Source organism: Hemitrygon akajei, chromosome 32 (genome assembly GCF_048418815.1).
Source record: "Hemitrygon akajei chromosome 32, sHemAka1.3, whole genome shotgun sequence".
Lineage (NCBI taxonomy): Eukaryota > Metazoa > Chordata > Chondrichthyes > Myliobatiformes > Dasyatidae > Hemitrygon > Hemitrygon akajei.
This window is the reverse complement of record NC_133155.1, coordinates 14996883-15024005: the sequence shown is the minus strand read 5'-3', so window position 1 is coordinate 15024005 and position 27123 is coordinate 14996883. Positions and strand designations below refer to the sequence as shown.

The window sequence follows — 27123 nt, the reverse complement described above, 5'->3', positions numbered from 1 at the left end:
ACATTTATTGCGGTTGTTTTTGTTTGATGTTGTGGGCGTGTGTATGTGTTTGTGCGTGAGGGTCTGAGGCAAAGTGACACCGCAACAATGGGCCATTCTGTTGGGATCCCAGCAACAGACACTCATCCCTCCCACCGGGAAATCTTAAGAAAAGTGCTTTTTGAGTGGATATTTCATGTGTTACACAAGGTCCTCGTTGAAATGAGTCACATGCTTCCTCCCACAGTCCAAAGACGTACCGGTTGGTAGGTAATTGGTCATTGTAAACCGTTCTGTGATTAAGTTAAGGTTAAATCTGGCATTGTTGGGCGGGCGCACTGTATCTCAGTAAATAAATACATAGATTTTTATTTTATAACATAAGAGGCAAATACTAATGTAGATTTATGCATTAGTATATTTTAAAACTATGGAATAACAGATATAAATAAATAGCAATAAATAAAGAGTATAATATAACAGAATTGCTGGAAAATTGGTTAAGGAGTAGTAAGAAGTAGAGAATAAGAATAAACAATTATTTTATGGAAATACGGGAAGTTTGCCTGGGGCTTCAATAATAAACCATGCCTCAAATTAATAATGACTTTTAAATTTGCAGATGACTAGCAATCTTAGTATTTAGATTACTAAGGTAGTTAGAGATGTATCACAAACAGGAGAAATCCAAAGCATCACACACAAGATGCTGGAGGAAATCAGCAGGACTGAAGAAGGGTCTCGGCCCACAGCGTCGATTGTTCACTCTTTTCCATAGATGCTGCCTGGCCAGCTGAGCTCCTCCAGCATTTTGTGTGTGCTACCCCAGTTACAGGTGTAGACAGGCTGGTGAATCTAGCAGACACAGCAGAGAAGTGTGAAGTGATGTATTTTATTGGGAAGAAGGAGCAGAGGTCATTTGAATTATACATTTTAAGGGGAGCACGAGAACATGAGGTAGATGCGCGCAAATTTTCTGAACGTGTCAGGTAAATTTTGGAAGGCCCATTTAAAACAAAATGCTTTAATGGGATCCATGGCTTCAATGAGATGTAGATCACAAAGGTAATAAATCTCTGCTAAAGTTTTGCCAAGCACAGGTTATTTCTCAGCCGGTTGAGCTCAGAAAATCTGCAGAAAAGGTTTATTTGAATGATTCCGGGCATAAAGGTCTCCAGCAGTGTCAAGATACAGGAGCAACATGAGTGATGCCGGAAATAAATAAAAACACAAAATGCTGGCAGAACTCAGCAGGCCAGACAGCATCTATGGGAGGAGGTAGTGACAACGTTTGGGGCCGAAACCCTTCATCAGGAGTCTAATGAAACGTTGACCTAATGGCTCGAAACGTTGTCACTACCTCCTCCCATAGATGCTGTCTGGCCTGCTGAGTTCTGCCAGCATTTTGTGTTTTTATTGGAGATACAGGAGGTTTTCTCCCCCTTGACCACAGAAAGTGCAGAGAGAGTTGACAAAAATGTGGGAAATATTGGAAGGAGTATGATAAAGTAATAAAAACAAAATTATTTCAGGAGCAATAAGGTAAATGGAGAGGCAGGGTGGAGATACAGCTCTACCAAAGAAGGTATAAGACACTTCTTCCCTCCACTAGCCTGCAAGTCACCTTGGGGCAAAGTGTAGCACCTGCTTAGCAACAATCCCCCCCACCCCCCGCAATCAGGGTCACGTGAAGCCATTGGGAGCAGGTGGTAGATGGTCGTATGAGCAGTTGGTACATATCACAAGTCCTGGTTGTGCGACCACTGACGCCAGGCAGAAAATCTCTGAAGGGTATTGATAATGGCTGGGGTCACCCACCTTGTAAAGACACTGCCCAGAAGAAGGCAATGGCAAACCACTTGCGTAAAATAATTTGTCAAGAACAATCATGGTCATAGACCATGATCACCTACATCATGCGACATATCACATAATGATTCAATAAAGTAAATAAAGGAAAGAGGTCAGATCTTCAGGTTAACATCTCATCTAAATGGTGGTACCTCTAACACTGAACCACAATATTACACTTGATATCAGCAGATTTTTGTACTGAGCCTACACAATGGAAAATAAATCTGCACTTTATTGATGCAGAAGCCAGACTGAGCCCAACCGGGCCACAGTGAGTACTATTGAATAGGACTTTTTTTTTGTCTTTAATAACTATTAAATATTTCACAGCCAAGTTTCACCTCTCGGCCAGCCGGTGGTGTAGTGGCATCTGCACGGGACTTCGAGGCGAGTGGTCCCGGGTTCGAATCCCGCTGAGGTGGCTCCTTGCACACTTCCTGTCCGTTCTGGGTCGAGCGTCGAACTAGCAACTCAGCCTTGTAAAAACAGACAAAAGTGCTAAAGAAACAAGTAGTTTTGTCTTTAAGGATTATGATCACAGACAGGCCTTATGTAAACCTTATTGACATCTTTCCCGTAGGTAGGTGACCACACATGAACATTTAATTTCCCAGCATGAGCATCTCTCACTTTGAGAAGTTTATAAATACATCCCTAATAAAACAGTGATTGCCACTGCCTCGGTCTTCAAACAACCAACATGGTTTCATGCCAACAGAAAGCTACCTTATCATGAGTAATCAGTGAAGGGAGAAGAACTGGGCAATGATAAGATGCCGGGGCAGAAAATTATCATAGTTCAAACAAATCATATTGCTTTGGTCAGCCTTTTACAGTTCACCATGCATTATTCAGCTCTACTGATGTCAACAATGACAATTTTCAGTCAGGGACTATAAAAGCTGATCCTGATAAAATGTCCTGTTTATCCTTCCGTTGATAATTCTCTCGTTCTTCCAATGACGCAAGTGCAACAAGTTTTACTCCGAATGCAGAGACAAGCTTGGCGTTGTATAAACCTAATCAATTTACACTGTGGTTTATCGGTTTATATTACACATCTGCTGTGACCAGTTTCGTACGTGGCTTCCTCCCATTGACAAAAACATTTATGTTTAATGTTCCATTGATTTGGACTCTAACACCAACCACATGATCGCACCTGCTCTTGCAGCTCCTCATCAGTTAACCAGATAGTCGTAAGTTTATTTTTCTATTGAAGAAATCATGGGCTCTTTCAGCATAAACAGATCTCAAGAAATACTAGTTCAGTGTTGAAGTAGAATTAATTGGAAAAAATATCAGTGAATTACAGCAGTATTTGTCAGAAATTAAATCAGTTTGTCCCCTGAACCTTCAGGTGCTTCAGATATTTTCTTGGGATCAGCTCCACTCCAAATAACGTTATTAATGTACGGGATGCTAATTTCTGCCCTTCTTCCAACCTATAAGCTGTGTTGAGTGGTCACAGTTCTGCTAGATGCAAGAAACTGAATTGCGGGGTTGGACAGCATATGGTGACATATATATTTGATAATAAAATTTAGTTTGGACTTTGAACTCTGCTGGATGCATGTTGCCCTACTTTGTACTTTGGTTGTGATGTTACAGGATGCTGCTCTGGCAAGATATTAAATACTAATATTGCATGTATGGAAAGCACAAAATCACCTTCTCTTCTCCCCTCTGTACTGAGTTCCCACTCATCAGTTTTTCACTTTTCATGATATTTATGACTCACTATGTTTTTGATCTCAAATAGTGAGATAAAAACCTTAATAATGTCATTAGCTGCACTATATAATTAGTCTGTGCAGCAAAACTTGGTGGATAACACAACTGGCCAAGAAGTTACTTATTTGTTCTTCACATGACATTAGAGCGGACTCCAAGTCTAAAATGACCTGAAAACAATAAATGTTGGAATTTGTTGTATGAAGACTATCTACTGAGAACAAACTTCAGCAATACTTCGCTAGTTAAGAAAAAAATTCTTGGCATTCATGTTGCTTCTGTAGACTGATAGTAACACGTAATTTTTGTTCAGAAACGTAATTGACATCAGTAAAAGCACCATCAGAGAGAAGTTTCGGATAGTTCAATGACTATCAGCATACTTTAATCTTGTTTCTAAAAGAGGGATTCAGGGCTGATTTGGGGGGTGCTAAAAGACGTGGAGATTCAGAGCAGTTCTGATAATACTAATGGCTCTCATGAGCAATGCTTGGAGAATCTGAGCCCCTCACAACTGGGACTGCTTATAAGTTAGCAGAACTAAAAAATACTTTTTACTTAAGTATGCAAATTAATTTAGGGTAGAAATAATTCCAGACAAATGTAAATGTAAATTGAAGTTCAGTTCTTCCCTCCGAACCTTTCCATACCTTTTCCCACTTTTCTGTGCTCAATTCCCAACAAACAGCCGATTCCTTTTTGGTTTCTAGCAGACAGCTGGTGCAGAGGACTTTTAAATAAAAGCTAGGCATCACCTGTATGGTTTTCAAAACAGAGATCCCCTTTTGGATTTAGTTATATAATACAGTTATTGACTTTTATTAAGGTTTCCACCTCTGACAGAATTTTAGTTCGGATCTAACTTCCTTCCATCTATCTTTTCTGTTTTCCTGCAACTTTGTACTAGGTAAACCTATCAGTCATAGAAAGTTGTGTGTATTCACACTCTGAATTTCCTTCATTTCTTCTTACTTACTTGCTGCCCATTACACCACTGGCATTTAGGGCAGCAATGAAGGTCCTCCATCTCTGTCTGCACAGAAGGATTCGTCATCGCTGTTTCCGTAACAATTTTTTTTGACAAGTCAGGGTTGTTAGCCCTGAGCTGAACTCCCAAACCTGGAGGACCAGTGGACCACTCTTAGTCTGGCCTCTACCCTTTGACCTGTTTGGCATGGGTGACCCTACCAAGAGCCAAAGCACAAGGTCCTGACTCCAGCCAATGTAGCTCTCTGGGTCATTGAGGTACGAAAGCCTCCAACCCTACGACAGGGTTGTGGTCCTCTTGGAGTTTCATTTCTTCTAGAGAGGCATATTTTGTTGCAAGATGGAATATAACACACAAGAAAATTAATATTACGTTTATGCAGAATGCCCTGAAGTAGGAGTTCCTCTTGTTTCTATTATGAATTTCCAGGATGGTAGTAAAAGCAAGAAAGATAGAAACATAGCAAAATGATGGACGAGAAATTCACCTGCAGTTATCAATTATCTGCACAAACTTGAAATCAATAGGAACTATGTAAATGACTGTCAGTCTCTGTCAAATCTCTGTAGAATGAAGATAGGGAGGAATGTTTTTAACCAGAGGCTGGTGAATCTGTGGAATTCATTACCACAGGTAGCCGTGGAGGCCGAGTCATGGGGTAGACTTAAAGCCGAGGTTGATAGATTCTTGATTAGTCCGGGCATGAAGGATATGGGGAGGAGATTGGGGCTGAGAGGGAAAATGGGTCAGCCATGATGGAATGACAAAGCAGACTCGATGAGCCAAATGGTCTAATTCTGCTCCCATATCTTATGGTCTTGAGGTCTAATTTCCCCTTCACATCTTACACTTCTGCCTCCAAGAAAGAAAAGGTGTCTTACTGTGATGCATCTAATATTTCATTAATATTTGAGTAATGTTGTAAATATATTGTTTGATTGAGCATTCTTTGTTTGTTTACATAAATCACTCTTGGTCATATGTAAGAAGCACGTGAATGGCTTACGTCATTATGCCACCAAGTCATATGTGAGCGCCTCACCAAAGAAAAGAAAAAGAGACTAAGTAGACAGGTATCCCTGGCTCCTATGTTTTTCTTTCAAGTAGTGTCTGAAGTGACAAACCATAACAGTGGCAAAGAGGAAGTTTTAAAGCGAACCCGAAATAACTACCTGCCTGTAGAAGTGCAGCATGTTTTTCTTTGGAAGGGGAGAGAGACGTTTGAGTTTTTAAAAAGGTGAAATTAACAAGCTACGAGTATGGCCATGGGTTCAGAGACAGTGAGTGATGATAATAATTAAAAAAACAGATATCGCTGGCTACATCAGAAAGATAGTCTCATTCGATTGCACGACAGATAACTGGATGATGTATATTGAACAAATTGAGCAGTATTTTGAAGTTAATGAAATAGCTGATTGACAAGTGCAATGGGTGGAAAAGCTAACAGTTTGCTTAGAAGTCTAACTAAGTCTAAACAAACCAACCAAAATCAGCTTTGCTTTGAGAATGTAATACAGGAACATTTAGAACTGAAAACATTGTTGATTGCAGACGCATTAGGTTTCATAAGCAGAATCAAAAGTAAGGGAAGTCCACCTGTGTGGCTGAGTTGAAGAGATTGTCTGAGCATTGATGGTTTAGTGAGGGGCTTAATGATGCACTGAGAGATCGTTTAGTTTGTGGAGTCTTACAAGAAAGCATTCAAAAACAGCTCCCAACTGAAGCATAACTCACATTTAAAAGAGCAGTTGAAATTACTGTGTCAATGGAAACATCAGACAGCGATGCAATTGAGTGGCAGTCAGGAATGAAAGTGAGCATGAACAAAATTGCAGCTTCTAAACAGAAGCTGCCTGTGTAAATTGTGTTACTGTCGTGGCAGTGGCTCACGTACACCATACCAACGCAGGCTTAAAGGCGGAAGTTACAGAAAATGCAACAAAGTAGGACACATACAATGAGCACGTTGGGCAGACAAAAATAAATGGACTACACAGGGAAGATAAAAAGATAAAAAAGTCCAGTTGTGTTTTCAAAAGAAGCACTAACATACATGCTGCTGATGAAAAATCTGATAATGATGAGAGAGATGGGACTGGGTCACCTTAAGGTTAACAAATTGAAAGCTAACCATAGACAGGCAATATGGCTTACACCAGAAGTGAACAGTAAATTAATAAAAATAGAATTGGACACTGGCTTGGTTGTTTCAGTAATTCCACAAAATGAGTTAGAATAGCATTTCAAAGAAACTGAACTGAACCCTGCAGATATCCAACTAAGAACTTAAGCTGAAGAAAAAATATCTCCTGTGGGAATAACATTCGTCACAGTGAAATACAACAACCAACAAGCCACATTGGGCTTGTATGTGGTAAAAACAGAAGGGCCAGCATTGTGGGGTCATGATTGGCAGAGACAACTACAACTTGATTGGAGATCCATCCACCATTTGCATGCCCCATCCTCTACAATAAAGTCAAATGAAAGCAAATTAAGAAAGGTACTGGATGATGTCACAGCAGTGTTTAAGGACGGCATTGGAAAACTAAAACATTTCAAGGGTAAAATAGTGTTAAATAAAAATTACACACCCAAGTTTTACAAAGCCAGTTCCTTAAACCATTCTGGAGTTACAAAACATAATTACACACTCAAAATGCTGGAGGAACTCAGCAGGCCAGGCAGCATCTATGGAGAGGAATAAAGAGTCAATGTTTCAGGCCAAGACCCTTCTTTGGGACTGGAAAGGAAGGAGGGAGACGGGAGGGGGAGGAAATGAGTACAAGCTAGAGGGTGATTGGGGAGACCAAGGGAGAGGGAAGGTAGGTGGTGGGGGAGCAGGGATGAAGTGAGAAGCTGGGAAGTTGGAAAAGGTAAAAGGCTGAAGAAGAATGAATCCGATAGGAGAGAAGGGTGAACCATGGGAGAAAGGGAAGAAGGAGGAGCACTGGAGGGAAGTGATAGGCAGGTGAGCAGAAGCGAAGGGGTAAAAGAGGATCGTTAATAAGAGTGTTCTCATGTACATTCCGTCAGCATTAATGTAACCACATGAAGGGAGGTCAGCTAATGGCTGGCCTGTGAAACTGAGAGGATGTGAAAGAGTTAAATGTGAAGCAATTTATAAAATCTATTTGTGCATCTTTCCATACTCAAAACAGATCGAAAACTACACACAGCAGAGAACATGAGGTAAGAGATTTGTTCTGGCGCAAAGTACATCAACAAATCTCAAAGTTCACTGCACAACAGAAATTGTTTAAACTATTTGCTTAGATAATTTTGTTTTGAAGAAGCTAATAGGGGTCAGCAAAGTTAATGGGAAGCTTCAGTACCTGAACAGCTGAGAACTACAACCCAGAGAATCAGGGGTGGGAAGACCAGAGAAAAGAGATTATTAAAAAATTACTAAGAAAAAATACTATTCAGAAAAAAATTCCCTCCCCCTCGCCCCTTCTATTCCCCAGTCTGGTTTCTTACCTCTTCTCACCTGCCTATCAAATTCTCCTGTGTCAGTTCCTCTCCCCTTTCTCCTATGGTCCACTCTCTTCTCCTATCAGATTCCTTCTTCTCCAACCCTTTACCTTTCCCATCCACCTGGCTTCACCAATCACCTTCCAGCTATCCTCCTTCCCCTTCCCCCCCCCCCCTTTTTATTCTGGTGTCTTCCCCCTTCCTTTCCAGTTCCGAAAAACGGTCTCAGCCTGAAATGTCGACTGTTTATTCATTTCCATAGATGCTGTCTAACCTGCTGAGTTCCTCCAGCATTTTGAGTGTGTTGCTCTGAATTTCCAGAATCTGCGAAATTTCTCGTGTTTATTATTCCAATGGAGGTAGTTCAGAGAAGGTTTACAAGAAACAATTTTAGGTATGGAGGAATTGTTCTCTGAGGAAAGGTTAAAACAGGATTCTGGAGTTTGGAAGAATGAAAGTTGATCTTATTAAAGCATATAGGTTTCTGAAAGAGTGAGATGGGGTAAATGCTGAGATTATGTCTCTGTCGTGGGAAGATCAGGACCAGAAGGCAGTGTCCATTCAACACTTCAGTGAGGAGTAATCTTTTCTCTCAGACGGTTGCAAGTCTTCGGAACTCCTTGCTACAGGAGCAAGTGAGGGAAGATTTGGATATATTTAAGGCAGATTTCAACCTGTAAAGGGAATCAAGGGCTCTGAAGAGAAAAAGCAGGAAATGGGGTTTGAATGGCTCCACCACATCTTTAAAGTGGTGGAGCAGCTTTGAGGAGCTGAATGACCCACAGCTGGTCAAATTTCTCATTGTCTTTGGGTCAGCTACTGGTCAGCCACTGGAAGCCTGCCTGGTGGTGTCCAGTTTGCCGAATCTTAGGCACTTGCCATTGTCGTCTGCTGTCTACTGTGAAACTGCCCAGACGTTTACAGTTCTTACCAATGGAAAATAGCTTCTCTAAATCAGCTTACTTCCTTACAGAAAACGGTTATATATGGCCTGTGTTTTTTCCTGCTTTTGATTATAATTGAAGTCCCGAGTACGAAAGAGATCTCGCATGAGGAAAGGAAGCCCTGCCAGGGGTTTTCAGGAGGGCTGCTCCGCTGGGGCAGAAATCCATCCCCCTTGTGCGTGATCATCGTACACTTCAGATTAGATGATCTCAGAAGATACTTTAAGTAAATAAGGATAAAAAGCAATGTAATTGTAAGTTTGTTCCTTTTAATGTGGTGAGCCCTTCTCAGCAAGTCCCCGAAGATGAGAGGCTGTCACGCAGTTGGCAAACATTTCCATTGCATCTGCCTGTGAATAGCTTTCCGACAGTCGAGGGTGGACCGAGCCAGAGGCTCCTGTAGTCCATGTAACCTTTTCAGTGCATACCTGCAAGAACCTTGCTCTCATTCTGCTTTTATAAGACCATAAGATATAGGAGCAGAGTTAGGCCTTTTGGCCCATCGAGCCTGCTCTGCCATTCCACATCATGGCTGATCCATTTTCCCTCTCAGCCCCCAATCTCCTGCCTTCTCCCCATAGCCCTTCACTCCCTGACTAATCAAGAATCTATCAACCTCAGCCTCAAGTACACCCAACGATTTTGGCCTACACAGTCGCTCGTGGCAACAAATTCCACAGATTCACCACGCTCCGGCAAAAGAAATTCCTCCCCACCTGCCAATGGATTTTCCATGAAACATGAGGCGGTTTTAGGTTTCAATATGATCATTTCTTTCCCACCTCAGTAAAAAATTTCTACTCTTGGTTTTCTCTTCTGCTTTTCTGGTTGTGATGCCGAAGATGTTGACCTCATCCAAGTTCCGTTTCGACCTGCGCTTGATGCTGGCGTACAACAGCTCACTCGGTGCCCGGACTGAAGGGTCTTCAGGCACTTGGACTTTTGGTGTCTTCTATACCACTGGTGTGGGTATTGAGTGCTGTAAAGACCTAGAGCAGAAATTGAGCAAAGTTTTTTTAAAAACTTTTCTGGCAGGAAATGTGGGTAAGAATGAACCAGCCATTTGTCAGCAAACTTTCGACTTTGCCTTCCCATTGACCAGGTGGCCGGTGCAGGCAGGAAGATGTGACAGGCAGTGCTCAGTGTGAAATGGCACTTGGACATGGTCCAGATATCATATCAGAAATGTTTGTTGAAACACCCCTGGGATTCAATGATGCATCAAAGGTCAGGAGGCATGTTTGTGGTTCTGGAAGTATTGCATCAAAGAAGAATTAAAAATAAATGGATTAGAGGAGGATGTCAACAGTTCAGAGAAAGATAAATGTGTCCTTTTTTAAAACTTTAAAGATGCAGTGTATCCAGAGTGGCCACTTTATTAGGTACACCTGTACAGCTGCTCGTTAATACAAATATCTAATCAGCCAATCAAGTGGCTGCAACTCAATGCATGCAGACATGGTCAAGAGGTTCAGTTGCTGTTCAGACCAAAGATCAGAATGAGGGCGAAATGTGATCTAAGTTACTTTGACTGTGGAATGATTCTTGGTGCGAGATGGGGTGGCTCCAGGTATGTGGGTGGGGGGGGGGGGGGTTCAGCTCAAGGCTAACAACCCTAACTGGTAGAAGAAAGTTGTTATGGAAACAGCACTGAAGATTCCTTCCACATCTGGGTGCGATGGAATTCCTGAGTCTCCACCTGGGACAGTAGTGAAAACCGAGAGGAAGCTACTGACGCGATGAAGGAAGCCCTGAACACTGCCTGCGATGGACGACCTTCATTGCTGCCCTAAACGCCAGTGGAGTAATGGGCAATAAGTAAGTGATGGGAAAGGAGTAATGGTAGTAAAGAAGCTTCAGGAGATGGAGAGAAAGAACAGTGAAACAGCTGGCCTTCCACTGCTTGCGTGTTACTGCAACATGATTTAGCAAGCACAGGAGTCCCAATCTTGATGAGCTTTCTTTTCCTGCTCGAGAATATCTTCCAACTCTGTGTGAAGTTGCGGCGGTTCCCCAGCACCTGTGTTCCACCTTCTGAACCCACCCTGGACAGAGGGCGTGAGGACCAGCTGCCAGAAAGGGTGATAGGGGCAGGAACACCCGTCCTATTTAAGAGGGTACTTGACTTTTCAGTTGCAGGGTCATGATCCGCTGTGGCCCAAGTGTCAGATGGCGGAATTACGCTGATTTGTTCGTTTGCATCTGGCCCAGATTTGATGGTTTAAATGCCCCCCTTCCACATAGAACTCTCCCCATTACATTTTCATGGCTCATTTGAGGGACTGTGTAATTGATATATTTTGGAATTAATCTAATTTAGCTAAATGTTTTGTTTTTAAAGATGTTTGAAGCAAGTTAGTTTCTAATCATGTTTAATATTTTTAATCCTTCCCTTTCCTCCGAGGTCTACTCTTCCCACGTATCAGATTCCTTCGTCAGCTCTTTACCTCTTCCCATCGCTTCCCAGCTTCTTATTTCATCAACCCGTCCCCCACCTACCCACCTTCCCACTCAGCTGGTTATACTGATCACCTGTAAACTTGTACAAACACCCCCCCCCCCCCACCCCACCATCTTCTTATTCTGGCTTCTGCCCCCTTCCTTTCCACCCTGATGAAGGCGCTTAGCCCAGAAGGTTGACTGTTTATTCCCCTTTGTAGATGTTTCCTGATCTACAGCATGGTATGTGTGTGTGTGTGTGTGTGTGTGTTGCTAAAAAGTTACAGCACTTGCAGAACTTCTTGTGTTTATTTTTAATTGTTGCTTTTAAATTATAGATTTTGATTTTTTTTTTAGTTTGTCAGCGTTCAGTTTTAGAGCATTCAGTTTTTCTCGGCAGATTTAACCGCTGGCAAAGCCAGGGTGTAGTTGAGCCAGAGGTCAAAGTTTTCCCAGCTGTTTCGAGGGCAGGTCCCATTCTTGCGTCCGCATCACATGACAGCGGTGGAGCTGGCCTTGCCTCGGGGGTCAGAGCCAGCTGCAAGTGCAAGATGGCGACAGCATTTGCCCAAAGACAGGCTCACCCTCACCACGTGTGCTTACCCACTGCTTACTGACCCATACCACAACCAATGCAACTACCATCAGGAAAGGGCTGAGGAGATTTCAAGATGCTGATGTTGAAGAGAAAAGAAAGGTAATTAAGGACTAGAGTAAAACTTTGATAGTCCATCTTCCCTGGGTGATATGCCTACTAGTACCCAGCCACACTTTCAATTCCACTTTTCTTATGTGTAACACATTGGTTCGTAACATTTTGCCATGAGCCTGTTGACTAAAGGGAGCAGGAGATATTCAGGCACTCTGGCTCTCTGGCTCAGATTATGGAGAAATGAGAGAGCCAGATGCTAAGCCATCTAACGGTTTTTTTTTTTGCCCTGGATTCCTACCGTTATGTTTTGTAACTTCAAAATATTAAATTAGTAGTTGAGTCCAGGCTGACGGATGTAAATTCAAGTTTGCTTCAAGCGAGGCATGCACTTTTCACATGGTAACACAATGGTGTATGCAATTACCATATTTTTACAGATAACCTGTAATTAATTATTTAAATTAACAAAATGCTTAACCAAACTATACAGTACCTACAAAAAGTATTCACCCCTCAACCCAGAAATTCTCATGTTTTATTGTTTTACAATATTGAATCACTCTGGAATTAACTTGGCTTTTTTTGACATTGATCAACAGAAAAAGACTCTTTTGCTTCAAAGTGAAAACAGATCCCTACGAAGGGATCTAAATTAATTACAAATATAAAACACAAAATAATTGATTGCGTAATTGCTCACCCCCTTCAAGTCAGTATTTAGTAGATGCACCTTTGGCAGCAATTACAGCCTCGAGTCTGTGTGGGTGGGTCTCTATCAGTTTTGCCCATCTGGACACTGCAATTTTTCCCCATTCTTCTTTACAAAACTGCTCAGGCTCTGTCAGATTGCATGGGAATCATGATTGAACAGCCCTTTTCAGCTCCAGCCACAAATTCTCAATTGGATTGAGGTCTGGACTCTGACTTGGCCAGTCTAGGATATTGACTTTGTTGATTTTAAGCCATTCCTGTGCAGCTTTGGCTTTATGCACGGAGTCATTGTCTTGCTGGAAAACAAATCTTCTCCCAAGTCACAGTTCTCCTGCAGACTGCATCAGGTTTTCCTCCAGGATTTCCCTGTATTTTGCCGCATTCATTTTACCTTCTACCTTCACAAGCCTTCTAGGGCCTACTGCAGTGAAGCATGATGTAGCCATAACTATGCTTCACGATAGGGTTGGTTGTGCAGTGTTTGGCATATGCCAAACATAATGTTTAGTCTGCTGGCCAAAAAGCTCAATTTAGGTTTCATCAGACCATAGAACCTTCTTCCAGCTGACTTCAGAGCTTCCCACATGCTTCTGGCAAACTCTAGCTGAGATTTCATAAGAGTTTTTTTCAACAGTGGCTTTTTCTTTCCCACTCTCCCATAAAGCTGCGACCGGTGAAGCACCGGACAACAGTTGTATGCGCAGTCTCTCCCACCTCAGCCACTGAACCTCCAGAGCTGTCATAGATTTCTAGGTGGCCTCCATCGCTAGTCCCCTTCTTGCACAGTCACTCTGTTTTTGAGGACTGCCTGCTCTAGGAAGATTTAGAGCTGTATCATATTCTTTCCATTTCTTGATGATTGACTTCATTGTACTCCAAGGGCTATTCAGTGACTTGGAAACTTTCTTGTATCCATCTCCTGACTCGTGCTTTTCAATAACCTTTTTGCGGAGTTGTTTGGAGTGTTCTTTTGTCTTCATGGTGTAGTTTTTGCCAGGATACTGACTCACCAGCAGTTGGACAGGTATATTTTTACTCCAGTCAACTGAAACACCTTGACTGCTCACAGGTCTCCAGAAACAGATCTCCCTTTAACTAATTATGCGACTTCTAAAACAATGGCTACACTAGCGAAGATTTGGTGTGGTGTATTAAAGGGGGGTGAATACTTATGCAATCAACTATTTTGTGTTTTATATCTGTAATTAATTTAGATCACTTTGTAGAGATCTGTTTTCACTTCAGCATGAAAGAGTCTTTTCCTGTTGATCGTTGTAAAAAACAGCCTAATTAAATCTACTGTGATTCAATGTTGTAAAACAATAAAATGTGGAAATTTCCATGGAGTGGGGAATACTTTTTATAGGCACTGTATGCAAGATTACACATATTATTGAAATATTAATTACACAGTAGGGTAATGTATTTGGTGGAAACATACATAATTCACAACCATTGACATTGAGTGGGGATCACTTTAAGAGTTGGGGGTCAGTCGTAAATGTATTATGTGCAGTTCTGTTACCACACTTCTTTGTGTTCAGTGTTTGGAGTACAATGAATGAGTTGCTAGGTTTTTATTAAACATAAAATGCTTCACTTTGTTTTATTTGCGAAAACCTACAACACAACCCCCACCATTAACCAAAGGGTCCGAGGACAGCAGGTTGGGAACCCCTGTGATAGAGGAGTGTTTGGCAGGACAAGGGGAGGGAAATAATGCAGAAGGAGATTAATGTGAAGAAATGGAAGATGGTCAACATGGACCATCCAAGCAGAACAACAGAACAACTCTCCTTGCAACATAAATTCGAATTCTGGGTTGCAGTGGCTCAAATGCTTTTCCTTAACCCTGTGATTTTACTCCTTGTGTCCTTGGAGAGCCAAAACGTATTTTTTCTAATAATAATTTGATCATCAGGAAATACCTTCGGGCTCGGAATGTGATTTTTTTTTCTTCTTCCACTAAGCTGTGCGGTTGTGAATTCTGTCCAAGGAGCAGTAAATCTGCATTCCTGTCTTCGACGGTTTGAAGATACCATTCATTCTCACCTCCTGAGCAGTTTGTCAAACTGTAATCCTGTTTGGATAAAACCAATCAATGAGAAGCAATGTATAGATTCCTACAAAGTCTGCCAAGTCACCATCTTCTGATTCAACATTTCACCATGTGTGTGTGTGGCTGAGAAGCATTTCTGTCAATACTAATCTCCACTCACACATTCGAAAATGTTTGATGAACAAAACAGTGGCTTCCTGCTTTTAAACCACAGTTGAAAATTAAAAAAATCTGAGGAACGTACTGATCTGCACCACTAGTGTTAATACTCTTAATGTACTGTGACTTAAATAATGTGTCGAGGTAGTGTTTAAAGAATGTTAAAGAAATTCTACATTTGAAATTCGTTTCCAATTTCATAACATCAGAATCAGGTTTAATATCACCACCATACATTGTGAAATTTGTTAATTTTGCAGCAGCAGTACATGGTAATAGAGAGAAAAAAACTGTGAATTGCAATGAATAAATATATATAGTTAAATTAAATAAGTAGTGCAAAAAATAGAAATAAAAATGTGGTGAGGTAGTGTTCCTGGGTTCAATGTCCTTCCAGGAATTGGATGGCAGAGGGGAAGAAGCTGTTCCTGTGAGTGTGTGCCTTCAGGCTTCTGTACCTTCCTCCTGATGTAGCAATGAGAAGAGGGCATGGGGGTCCTTAATGATGGACAGCACCTTTCCACTACTTAAAATTACTTTCATCTTCAGGATGGTACTAAATACTTCATACAAGCAAAAACCCTAAACCGCAGCCAGTGAATACATAGGCAGTTCTAGTGAGATAAATTAACAACTGTGCAACTAGCATGCCGTTACTAAAAATCTAAATATTACATCCTAATAATTAACTGAAACAGGATCTATTTACTTAACCATGGCGGTTTAGTAAAATAGCTAGAGATCTAGGAAAAGCTCACACAGCATTCAACAACAAGGAAACTCCACCCATACATGTCATCATTTTGCTTTCAGATTCAGTCATTAAAGCAAGATATTTTAAGCATTATCAGCTATAATTTGTGATTTCTGAACAAGCTGAGCATAAATTGTACTTAGAACATTGTAACTATCCAGTCAGAAATGATGAGCTCCCCTTTTGAGGTTATTCCCGTTGTATAAGCAGGTGACTTCAAAAGGCCTGTAATCTCTAAAGTTAAGGGCTTGAAGTCTCCTCATTATTTTTGCTTTTGTATTATACTTCTGGATTTTGCCTGGTCAAGATTATTCAGGGACACAGTTCCCAGAAATCATTTTGCTATCTCCCATGTATTTTGCATTGGAGTGCTCTAAATGTTACGGTACACACCTGACAGCGCCAGTCTCCGGGGTTTAGACGCTCCGATTCTCCAGAGTATGGCTAGCTGGCGATGCCGCTTTAAAGGCTCTGTGTGGTGAACTACATATACCTGTCTGGACACCCCCCTGCTGACAGCTCCTGTGGCTCCTCCCACAGACCCCTGCTGACAGCTCCTGTGGCTCCTCCCACAGACCCCTGTATAAAGGCGATTGGAGGCACTGCTCCTCCCTCAGTCTCCAGGATGTTGTGTGATGGTCTCTTGCTGCTGATGGTGCTCTCTTCCAGCAAATAAAAGCCCATCTCTCGCCTCACGTCTCCGAGAGTTATTGATGGTGCATCACTCTGGCCCAACCCCCGCTAACTGGCAGCCATGTTTTGGCGCCGAGCTTTGGATATTTAAAGAGCGCCTGAACTCAGGTTCAGGGCCTCTGTTCGTCAGCTTGACTTTAGTTCCATCTGCAATTGCGTTTAGGATTTCTGTATTGTTTGGATTCTCATCTAGTCTTGTTGGGTTCTCATCTAGCATCTGGTCAAGAACCCTGTTCTCGTCTCAGTCTTGGAATCATGTCTTGATTCTAGTCTCAGGTATTCCAACACTTGGGTCCTTACCATCCTCAACTAGACCTCCCGTCACACCAGATGGTCAATCTTCTCACCAGTCATATAAAAATATATATTTTTTAAAGAATTGCAGGGGTACAAGGGCACAATTAGAAAAACTACTCCTACGCCTGAACCTTCTAATTTGAAATCAGTTTAAGGATTTTTTAAATTCTCACAGAGGATCACTGTTACAAAAATAAAACTGAAGCCAAACAGACCACCCAGCGTCAGCCTCAAAGGGGAATATGACAAAGGCACGCCCGCACTAATAGCTCCACTGAATGCTCATCTGACGGCTGGGGCCAAAACCGGGAGAGCTGTCCCATAAAGTAGCTAAGTGTGATACAATTGTACTCGCAGAATCTTACCTTTCCAGGCAACATCCCTGACTCCTTCACCATTCCTGGGTTTGTCTTGTCCCACCAGCAATGAAGACCCAATGAAGATCAAATGCTATACTGTCTAGAGGAAGCAAATCCTCCAAACTAATATCAAGATCCTTAAAGACTAATGGCATTGGGCCAAACGTGAATGACACCTCCTGTTGGTTGTCACTAACCTCAACTGATGACTACGTTCTTTGACACACCAAATGCCACTTGAAAAAACCTACTAGACGCTGAGGTACATCCTAGGATGTGCTTAGACACATCATCATTGATGTAACCTGGAGTCATCTGGTGTTTTGGGCCTTTCAGCATCAGACACCCTCACCCTGGTGACCCATCCAGGGTTGACCAGCCTCAGCCTGTGTCCCAGCAGCATTGGTCCACCGTCACACCTCTTGATCCATAGTTATCTGGAGGCTCACTCAGCTGCCTCTGGAACCGTTCTGATGGCTTTTTTTTTTGCAGCCGAGAAGAGAGTAGGTTCCGCACAGAGAACAGCCAGCAGGACTTCTCCACCCTGCTTCTATATCGTGCCCTCCGCCCCTGTCTCGGGCACTGCTCCTGGAATTCGGCCTTCTTGCACTCAAGCGCCTCCTCAATCCGGTCTTCCTGAGGAACTGTCAGTCCAACCATGACCACCTGCTCCGAGGTTTCTGACCGAACGACCGTGTCAGGCCTCAGGGATGATGATGCGATGAAGTCCATATAACCATATAACATATAACAATCACAGCACAGAAACAGGCCATTCCGGCCCTCCTAGTCTGCGCCAAACTCTTAATCTCACCTAGTCCCACCTACCCGCACTCAGCCCATAACCCTCCACTCCTTTCCTGTCCATATACCTATCCAATTTTACCTTAAATGACACAACTGAACTGGCCTCTACTACTTCTACAGGAAGCTCGTCCCACACAGCTATCACTCTCTGAGTAAAGAAATACTCCCTCGTGTTTCCCTTAAACTTTTGCCCCCTAACTCTCAAATCATGTCCTCTCGTTTGAATAAGTCAGGGAACTTTACTTGCCTGCTGAGATCGACGGTCAGATGCTGCGGTGAGCAAGCCCGCTGGAGATCGGGGCTGAGGCTGCGGGAATAGCAACCTACCGATTGAGTTGGAAAAATTAACCTCAATCACCAGCATCAGAAGAATAACAGCCATCGACCCAGTTGGCTCCGAGGGACTGAACTATGACACAAAGAAATCAAAACCCCCTCCTCCAAAACTGAAAAGCTCTCACAGCAACCCAAGCCCCATCCACTGAACCGTCAAAGCACTGATTTGCAAAAGCAGCACACACAAGATGCTGGGGGAGCTCAGCAGGTGAGGCAGCATGCATCGAAGTGAATAAACAGTCGACGTTTCAATGTCTTCCTCCTTCCTTCTCAATCCTGATGAAGGGTCTCGGCCCGAAACGTCGACTGTTTATTCATTTCCATGGATGCTGCCTGACCTGCTGAGTTCCTCCAGCATTTTGTGTGTGTTGCTTTGGAGTTCCAGCATCTGCAGAATTTCTTGTTCATGATTTGCAAAAACATTCACAAAAGCTACTTAAATACATTCTAGATGTTAAAGTGTGAATATAAGATGCTTAAAGCATTTAAATACACACATCTTATTTAAGAAATTCAGCTGAAATATTATTTTCCTTCATTTATTACGGACATTCCTCTCCACTGAAACGTTGTCTCACTCGAATTCATGAGTTCAGTGTCAGAGCCTGGGATGGAGAACTGCCATGAATAATCTACCCTTGGGACCGTTCTGTTGGCATGTGCGTGCAAAAGAATCCAGACAAGAGAAAACCTGCAAATGCTGGAAATAAAAGCAACACACACACAAAATGCTGGAGGAACTCAGCAGGTCAGGCAGCGTCTGTGGAAAAAAGTACAGTCGACGTTTCAGGCCGATTCTTTCGGCGGGAAAGAATCCAGAAGTTGTTTCTAGTGACAATGAGGAACATCAATGGACGCTTGTGGTTTTATTGTGATCTCCGCTTCAAAATCTCAGCTATCATAATCATGCAAGGATAACAGAATGGCGCTGGCGTGCCCAAAGCAGCAGCAATGCTTTGAGGCAGGTTCTCAACAGTGGAATATATAGGGCAGGGAGAAAGCCCAGACCCTCTCTTATACCACACTCACTCCAGCTTTTTTTCTGATTTTTTTCTAATATGCATATACTTCATCTTCATCACCACTATGTGCCATGTCATATGACGTAGACAATCATGGTCTCATGACCATGATCATTCTTGGCAAATTTTCCACAGAAGTGGTTGGCCATTGCCTTCTTCTGGGCAGTGTCTTTACAAGACGGGTGACCCCAGCCATTATCGATACTCTTCAGAGATTGTCTGCCTGGTGTCAGTGGTTGCATAACCAGGACTTGCGATATGCCCCAGTTGCTCATACGACCACCCACCACCTGCTCCCAAGGCTTCATGTGACCCTGATCAGGGGGCTAACCAGGTCTTACACCTTGCTGAATGGTGACCTTCAGGCTAGCTGAGGGAAGGAGCACCTGACATCTTCTTTGGTAGAGACGTATCTCCACCCCACCACCCAAAAAGCATATGATGAACCTCTTAATTGAACCAGTTTTAACTTCCTCAGAGATGACAAATTTGAAATCATAGTATTGCTGTGACATTTTTGAGGCAACACTTTCGTCGTAGTTCATAACAGGTAACTGAGTATTTTGTTTTGTCAGTTGTACAACATCCTCGTCTCCAAATTCAAAATTGGCTGCGTTTGCAACAGCAACAGGGTCAAAAGCTTGCAATTCTCTTAACTCATCATCAGGAAATCGATTAACCAAGTGTCTACACACATGTTGAATAAATCAAATAATAGGCACTGTATTGACATCAGAACTGATAGATGCAAACCGACCTTTCGACCTTTCACCTTGCCACTCAGAATCACTAGGATACTGTGGCTGTAACTTGTTCATCTGATTTCCTGCTGAGTTCCTCCAGCATTGTGTGTGTGTGTGTGTGTGTGTGTGTGTGTGTGTGTGTGTGTGTGTGTGTGTGTGTGTGTGTGTGTGTGTGTGTGTGTGTGCGCGCGCATTGCTTGTTAATTTTTGCTTTTGCATACTGCAGTGCTTCAACTGTTTTCAAACAGCTTTGTTGAAGCAATTTGTAAGGAGCTGTCAATTCTACTAAAACATTGTTAAGGGCAGTTAATGCTACTTGGAGATGTTCTTTCAAATGTTGGCATCCCCCCAGTTTTGGTCTCAGCCCAAAACGTCAACTGTTTATTTCCTTCCTTAGAAGCTGCCTGATTTGTTGAGCTACCCCAGTATTTGGTGGGCATTGCTCACAATTAGCAAATAACCATGAGGCTGATTAATTCTATCTGGAGGAGAGCCACCTTTATGGTTGGGGCTGGATTCTATTTAACTTGTTGCAAATGAATACAAGCTCGATTTATATCTGTAATTCTCAATTTTGACCCATATCAACTGACAGAACCTCACTGCATCCTCATGCCCTGTCCGTTTCTGGGAGGTAGATCCAAAAACAGTCAGATCAAATGTCATCCTGGCTTCAGAATAAAGCACTTGGTTTTGAAAATCATGAAATCAATAACCTTTTTATTTCTAAAGCACACCCTGTTTTTTTGCCCTTTAATTAATTCCTTCTTTCTAAGAGTTTATTTTTAAAAGTTGACCATTCCTATAATTATGCTTCTGGGTTTCATTCTGGTTTGTGAATTTGCCACCCTCCCTTTGCTTTTGAAGAAGGAAATTAGATCAGTGGAAGGTGAGGTTACTGCATTGTGGAACATGGTGGCTGCAGTAAATCAAAGTATTTTATCGTTCCTTCATCAAACTGTTCACTGCCCCAAAATGTTATGTTTTGTAAATCCAAAACATAAAACTAATTGAAAGAAAAACATGGAGCCAGGGATAACGTGTCTACTTCATTCTTACTTTACGGAGGTGCGCGCTTATGACATGGTGACATGATGACGTATGCCATTCACATACTTTTACATATCACCCATAATAAATTATGAAAACAACAAAGAAAGCTTAGCAAAACAATATATTTACGATATTACTGAAGTATTAAATACACAACACTCCTCTCTGCTTAGCTATAAACTCCAACTCCATGTAGACTGCATCTCAACTCAAGGATGTAACGTATTGCTCTCTGGTCATCTTACACACACACACACACACACACACACACACACACACACACACACACACACACACACACACACACACACACACACACACACACACACACACACACACACACACACACACACACACACACACACACACACACACTGTACCATATAATACAACTACTCTATAGGCATCCACAGCACAGTACATTTTAAATTGTCCTATTCAGGTCTAAAGTCTTAATCACTGCGGAGGATTTCTTACTGTTGTATGTTAATGTCTTTCCTGACAAGAGGGGTTAGGAGGGTCACTCTGCCCGGCAGGGGAGACTTGTGGCTGTGAAACAGTCTCAGGTTCTGTGGCCTTCTCCATGGTGGCTGTAGGAATCGCCTCTGGGACTTCAGGAAGTGGTTCTGACAGCTCTGAGCATGTTGGCATCATGAACAGTGCGTGGCAAGCTGCTCAACCTGCTGATCTATCCCGGGTCTCCCAGACAAAGCTTTGAGCCAAAGCCTTAAATTTGACCGTGCCTAGGTGACTGGCATGTAGGTCCTCCAGTGCTTTAGCTCTCAGCCTTGATGTTACAACAATTCTCAACCCCCACACAAGGCAACCCCCATCAAGGGCAAGTTCAACCCAGTGCCGGTAAAAATAAGGGAACTGGGATACCTTGCACATTCCAGCCATTTTGGCTGGCCGTGTAGACCTGAGATAGTGGCGGGGGGATCTTTTCCGGTTTTCCACTGGGTCATCTCTGCCATAGTAGGCAGACTTTCAATTTGCATTAGTCAAGTCAAGTCACTTTTTATTGTCATTTCAACCATAACTGCTGGTGCAGTACACAGTAAAAACGAGACGTTTTTCAGGACCATGATGCTACACGAAACAATACAAAAATTACACTGAACTATGTAAAAGCAACACAGAAAAAACTACACTAGACTACAGACCTACCCAGGACTGCATAAAGTGCACAAAACAGTGCAGGCATTACAATAAATAATAAACAAGACAACAGGCACAGTAGAGGGCAGTAAGTTGGTGTCAGTCCAGGCTCTGAGTATTGAGGAGTCTGATGGCTTGAGGGAGGAAACTGTTACACAGTCTGGCCGTGAGAGCCTGAATGCTTCGGAGCCTTTTCCCAGACGGCAGGAGGGAGAAGAGTTTGTATGGGGGGGGGGGGGTGCGTGGGGTCCTTCATAATGCTGTTTGCTTTGCAGATGCAGCGAGTAGTGTAAATGTCCGTGATGGCAGGAAGAGAGACCCCGATGATCTTCTCAGCTGACCTCACTATCCGCTGCAGGGTCTTGCGATCCGAGATGGTGCAATTCCTGAACCAGGCAGTGATGCAGCTGCTCAGGATGCTCTCAATACAACCTCTGTAGAATGTGATGAGGATGGGGGGGGGGTGGGAGATGGACTTTCCTCAGCCTTTGCTGAGGGAGAATTTTTCAAGAGGAGTGTCCTCTTTTGTAAATGTTTCAAGTATTTTCTCTTCCAAGGGTAAATGCGACAATCCATCAGCATTTCCATGACTAGTTGTCCTCTTGAATTTGATCTTGTAATTGTGTCCTCCAAGTAACAGAGCCCATCTCTGCATTCATGCTGTTGCTATTGGTGGAACACCATTCTGTGGTTTGAAAATGGACACTAGTGGTTGATGATAGGTAATGAGGGTGAGCTCTCTCCCATTCAGGTACTGGTTGAAACATTTTGTACACAAAACCAGACTCAAGGCCCCTCTGTCAATCTGAGTATAATTCTTATCTGCAGTGGGTAGGGGACTTGATGTAAAGACTATGGGGCGTTCACTTCCATCACTCATTGTCAAGTGACATGACAGTACCTGCTGTATATCATATTGTGCGGTGTCACAGTCAAGATTCACTGGTTGATGCGGATCATAATGTGTGAGCACAGATCTGACGTCATCACTTCCTTTGTCCTTTGGAAAGCCACCTCAGACTGCTTTGTCCATTGCCATTTCTTTCTGATCTGTAGTAATGAGTTCAAGGGATGGAGCACAGTAGCCAGATTTGGCAGAATTGTAGTAATTAACAAATCCTAAAAAGGACCTCAACTGTGGCAAATCCTTTGGCTTTGGGGCATCCACCACTGCTTGAATTTTCCCAGCACACTTGCGTAAACGTTGTGCGTCAATATTGTGGCCGCAGGAAGTGATGTTTGGTTTAAAGAATTCACATTTGCTGGGTCACGCTCTGAGCCCACGATCTCCAAATCTTTTTCAACGCTGTCTTGAGATTTGGGGGCTGTTCCGTGTCATCCTTACCAGTAACAAAGATGTCATCCAGATAACACGGAGTGTCTGGACAGTCTCGCATCACCTGGTCCTTGGCTTTCCGCCAGAGTGCCGGTTCAGGTGCTACTCCAAACATAAGCCCACTATAGTGCAACCCTCAGGTTTGGCCAGTGGCGTTAGTCTAGGGAAGACGGTCTCTGGCCCCGCCAAACGTGTGAAATCTGGGGTGTAAAACCTCTTGTTTGTGTGGATGCTGTGTGACCTGATGCCTCGTTACAAATCAGTACTACGAAACAACAGTAAGTACACCATACGCAATTAAACAATTTAGCTATTTAATTCTTAATTTGACTGAAGGGTTAGTAAGGAAAAACAAAAAGAAAAGGGCCCATTTTAACGAAACAATCTAAGGTGTACGTCAGAGCTCATGGTTTGCCGTCTGTGGGTCCTCCATTGATTTCCCTGGGCTTCGTCGACTCCCAGCCAATTCCGTCCTGCTGTCTATGACCTCTCCTTTCTGGCATCTTCTCTCCTCATCTCTCACCAAATGAAAGACCCAAATCACCTTGTTCTCAGGCATGCCACAAGAAAATAACACTCCCTTCACTGGATGGCGCACATTCCAAGGTCCCTGTTATCTCTAGCCATAACCCTCTTGTGGTGAACTACATTTACCTGTCTGGACACGCCCCTCTGCTGACTGCTCCTGTGGCTCCTCCCACAGACCCCTGTATAAAGGCGGTTGGAGGCACTGCTCCTCCCTCAGTCTCCAGGATGTCGTGTGGGGATCTCTTGCTGCTGACTGCTCTCTTCCAGCGAATAAAAGCCTATATCTCGCCTCATGACTCCGAGAGTTACTGATGGTGCATCACCACTACAGAAAAACCACTACATTAGTAGTGTTTCTACAGAAAAACCATTACATTATCAGTGGAACCTTTCCCAGGGCATTAGAACAGGGACAAAGCACTTTGTGAGTGTTTATGGTGATATACACTTTGGACTCTTCTTCTATCTGCATCTGTAGGTAGACCTCAGTTAGGTCCACTTTGTAGAAGTGTTTCCCTCCAGAAAGGTTTACAAAGATGCCCTCTATCTTGGGCAGAGGATATTGATCTACTTCCAGTACTGGGTTGATGGTGGACCTTAAAAATCACCACAGGTCCTGATAGACCCTTTCTTCTTGGCTATTGGGACCACTGGTGTTGCCCTTGGAAAGAATTCCTTCAGCCTCCATGCGGTCTAGCTCACTGGCTACTTTACAAGGAACTGGACAGGCTTTGTAAAACTTGTGCGTGGCATTTTCCTTTAACAATATTTTACCCTTGATATGTTTGTTTTCCAATGCCGTCTTTGAACACTGTTGTGACATCATCCAGTACTTTTCTTAATTCGCTTTCATTTGGCTCTGTTGTAGGGGATGCGGCATGCAAATGGTGGATGGATCTCCAATAAAGTTGTAGTTGTCTCTGCCAATCACAGCCCCACAATGCTGGCCTCCTGTTTTTACCACATACACCCAATATGGGTTGTTGGTTGTTGTATTTCACTGTCATTCCCACAGGAGTTATTTTTTCTCCAGTTTAAGTTCTTAGTGGGATATGTGCAGGCTTCAGTTCAGTGTCTTCAAATGCCATTCATACTCATTTTGTAAAATGACTGAAACAATTGAGCCAGTGCCCAATTACATTTTAATCAATTTGCTGTTCGCTTCTGATGTAAACCATATTGCTTGTCTATTGTTAATTTTCACATTGTAAATGTCCTGTGTCATTCTCATCATTACCAGATGTTCATCAACAGCATGCAGATTAGTGGTCTTTTTGAAACTGCAACTTGACTTTTTATCTTCCCTGTGCAGTCCATTTCCTTTTGCCTGCCCACCACACTCAGTATGTGTCCTACTTTGTTGCATTTTCTGTATTAGTCTGGGGTGTGTGAGCCCCTGCCACAATGGTAACACAATTTATTTGGGCAGGCCGGCTCCGTCTTGATGCTGCCATTTTGTTCGTTCCTGACTGCAAACTGAACGATCTCTCAGTGCATCATTAAGCCCATTACTGAACCGACATTGCTCAGACAATCTCTTCAATCTAGCCATGAAAGCTGAAATGGACCCCCTTGCGTTTTGATCCCACTTATGCAACCGGACACACTCTGCAATCAGGTCTAAATGTTCCTGCATTACATTCATGATATCAGCAAAGCTTATCCTGGCTACTTTAGTAGGAGCAGCTAAACTTCGAAGCAAACTATTTGCTCTTCTACCAATTGCACTCAGCAAATCTGACACTCATTTCTCATTGGTTATTATGTTTACTATAAAATACTGCTCAATTCGCTCAGTATATATAACCCAGTTATCTGCTGTGCGATTGAACACATCTATCTTTCCAATGTAACTAGCCATTTCTGTGGGGTTTTTTAAAATTTTAGATTGTTATCACCTGGTACTCACTGTTTATGAACCCCTGACTTTTGTCCATCTTTTATTAACTCAACCGTCTTTCTATTCCCCTTCCGAAGAAAAAAACGCGCCATGCTTTTTTTTAAAAACTTGATTGTCTCTTTCTCCTCTTCTAAAAAAAATAACATGCTGTACTTTTTTTTAAACTCTAATGACTCTCTATGTTTCAACAGTTAGGTAGACATTGCGGGTTCATTTTAAAACTTCCTTGTTGCCACTATTATGATTTTTAGCTCCAAAACATAAAACTACTTGAAAGTAAAATACAGAGCTGGGGATAACATGTCTATTTCATTCTTACATTATGGAGGTGCACACTGATGACGTGGTGGCATAATGACGTATGCCATTCACATATTTTTACATATAACCCGTAATGAATTATGTTAACAACAAAGAATGCTCAAACAATATATTTCCAATATTATTCAAATATTACAGAACTATTAAATACACAACACAAAATACTATAGTATCAAGTCACATTGGGTTGCTGATAAAATAAAAAACTACTTAAGGTTTTACTTATATATCAGGAGTGGCACTCCAATAAATAACAGATCATTTGACAATTGACAATTATTGTGTTCAAAGTTCAAAGTACATTTATTACCAAAGTATGTACACCTTGAGATTTGTCTCCTTACAGGCAGCCGCAAAACAAGAAACCCAAAAGAACCTGTTGAAAAAAAACAACAAACATAGAGAGTTATCAAGATTCAAATTTACTTATCATGCATACATTGAAACATACGGTGAAATGCATCTTTGCGTTAACAACCAACACACCCAAAGGGGTAGTAGGGGCACCAACATAACATGCCTGCTATGTTTTGGCAGAACAACACAGGACACAACAAGCAACAAAATAACAACAGCAAGATAAACCCCGTTCCTCCCTCTCACCCATATACACATGCACACATACAGGGTACTGTGCTCCAACCACAGTACAGTCCAGAGAGAGAGAGAAAAAAAAACTTTCTAGGAGCATATTACTTTCCCAATGCATATTATGTTCTGTAGTTCAAGTTCAATGAAACAGTAATCCCGAAACTGACTTGGTGTGGCTTTGTACTAATGGCTAAGGCAATATATTAATAAAATCAGGTTTATGTCCTAC

The 27123-nt window shown here is 42.5% G+C and overlaps 1 protein-coding gene across 1 annotated transcript in view; it reads left to right on the top strand.

Moving 5' to 3' along the window:
- Positions 1-27123, top strand: part of LOC140719625 (bone morphogenetic protein 7-like) — an 89335-nt gene that overhangs the window by 36719 nt on the left and 25493 nt on the right. The gene's annotated exons all lie outside the window — the stretch shown is intronic.